We start from the raw sequence: 2,629 nt of genomic DNA, 5'->3' as shown, positions 1-2,629 counted from the left end.
GCGTCCCTTTCCAAGCTATTTGGTCCACCCCTTGAATATAGGACCTTCCCAAATCTGGTTCAGGACTCTGCTTCTGCTTTGAAGGAGACAGCAGTCGAGGAAAAAGAACATTGTGAATCAATGTCGACCGATGCATTGTCTTATCCTTTTTTATTGTGTTCTACTTCTGGAAACTTGATACTTTTCTGGTTCTGACTTGGTTTTCCTTGCTTCCAGGTTCTGCAAAATCTAAAGTTTCACTGGATGATATCCTGGCTATAAGGGGAAAGAAGCGCGTTGAGAGCGCTCCCAAGCCGGCTGAGAAGAGGAAATATGCTCCTGCTTCTGGTTCTGGAGCTCGTGCTAATAGGAGATCTGTTGCTGCTGGTCAGGCCAAGGAGCAGGTTCCTATTGAAGTTGTTCCCCTGGCTGTGAGGCCTCCAATTCCTGGACATGTTCCTTCCGCTCCTGGGGATTCTCCTGTTCCTAGGTCTGCCCCTACCTTCGGCTCTGTTCTTGCTACCGAGTCTACTTCTGCTTCGGTCCCTACTTCTGGAGCTATTCCTGCTTCAGGGGCTATTCCTGCTTCGGGGCTGCTCCTACTTCCGAATCAGCTTCTGCTGCTGGAGTTGTTGCCTTTACATTTCCAGATGATTTTGACAAGGCTAAATCCGAGCGTAATCTGGGTCTAATGAATCAACTGTTGTTCCCTGTCCCTAGATCTGCTTTCGGGAAAAGGGCCCTATGCAATTTGGTGGACCGTGCTGCTGAACATTCCTTTGAGGTGAGTACGCTGACTGCCCTGATGATTTTTTTTTCAATCCCCTTGCTCTAGGTTGGCAGTCCTTCCAAATGGCTCTGTTTCTGCGGGAGAAGGTACCTCTCCTAGAAGCAGAGATAGCTGAGCTTCTGGAGCAGACGAAAGCAGCTAAGGAGGGCAAACTCAAAATCCAAGCTGAATTAGACAAGTCCCAGAGTCTGCTGCTGGAGGAGGTTGCTCAGAAGCAGAAGTTGCAGAGTAGTCTTTCTGATGCTGAAGGGCGGATTTCAGGTGCTGAAAAAAGTGTTCCTGAGGCGAAGGTATGTGCTACCGAGGCCAGAAAATCTGCTTCTGATGCTGAGAAACGTGCTTCTGATGCCGGGACACGTGTTTCCCAGATTCTGGAAGAGAAGGTCTCTCTGGCTTCCGAGGTGCAGGAGCTGAAAGAGAAGAATGCTGAGCTCGGGGAAACTTTGGTGAATGCTCTTACCTATGCTGCTCTGGAGACGAAGATTAAGTGCATAAAGGCGTTCCAGAGTGGAGAGCATTTGACTTGGGACTTAGAAGCTGAAGAGGAAAGGCTTGCTGCTGATTTTTCTGATGGTTTGAACCTGGATTTACTAGCTGGCGCTGCTTCTGTTGATGATCCAGGTGCTAAGGAAGAGGTGACTTCTCCTGCTCCTAACACTCAGGCAACTGCTTCAGAGGCTGTGGGACATATTAATATAGATTAGCTTTTTCTGTGTCTGAAAGACTTTTATCATGCTTAGCTAGTTTTTGGCCCTGTGGGGCGTATCATTTTAGTTTCGTTTTGAACAGTTTGATGTACTTTGGTCTGGTTCTGGTGCCAGACATATTTTGCTTTTGAACTCAAATATTTTCCGTTGGATATATCTTTGTGTCGTACCGTTTCTGGTGCTTTGATTTGTGCATGCACGTCGTTTGTTTGGCCATCGCTGTCTGATTGCTGGCTAAGGGGTCTAGTACGCCCACTCATTCAGAGAAGCCAGGCTTGGGTGGGTGCTAATGCATCGTGGGAGGCTGGTTGTCCCGGTTGTACATGGTTAGCCACGAACACACGCGTTCTGTAGTGAATACAAACCCTTCCAGATTAGTTTGCATTTTTATTCACTTGGCCATTTATTTGAAAAGGTTTATAAAAAGGAATTTCTTTATTTGAAACATTTAGAGTGGTTTTATAACTTGAGATTTTTATAACCTTAATTAAAATACATGTAGAGTTATTTCAGAACCAGAAAATGTTAAGATCTAAATATGCTAGAAAAATTTTCAGAACTAGGAAATGTTAAATTTGGAATGTTCAAAAGATATTCAAATTCGGAATTGGTGCAAAGTGTTTAGAACCGTAAAATGTTAAACTCAGAAATAATTTTTCAGAACCAGAAAAATGTTCAGAACCAGAGAAATTTTTAAAGCAATATCTAGAACCTGGCTGAGCTGTATCTGGTAGGCTGAGTACCTAGTTGCTGACCATGCTGGTGACTTAAATGAAATACTTTTTCAAGTGAGTGATATTCCAGGATCTGGGAACCATTTGTCCTTCCATAGTCATGAGTCGGTAAGCGCCATTTCCAAATGTGCTTTCTACTTAGTATGGCTCCTCCCAGTTGTAGGCGAATTTTCCTGCTTGCCGGTTCTTGGTGTTCTGGAAGACTTTCCTCAGGACCAGATCTCCTACATGCAGGGTTCTTACTTTCACATTTTTGTTATAGCTTCTAGCCACAGTCTGTTGGTAGGAAGCCATCCTGATCTGGGCGCTGGTTCTGAGTTCATCTATCGTGTCCAGACTGCTTGCCATTTCCACCTGATTCCGATCTTCTGTTATGCATCCATATCTGTGGGTTGGGACCCTAACTTCTGATGGAATGA

This window comes from Silene latifolia, chromosome 11 (genome assembly GCF_048544455.1).
Source record: "Silene latifolia isolate original U9 population chromosome 11, ASM4854445v1, whole genome shotgun sequence".
Lineage (NCBI taxonomy): Eukaryota > Viridiplantae > Streptophyta > Magnoliopsida > Caryophyllales > Caryophyllaceae > Silene > Silene latifolia.
The sequence above is the reverse complement of the archived record's forward strand: the minus strand, read 5'-3'. Positions refer to the sequence as shown.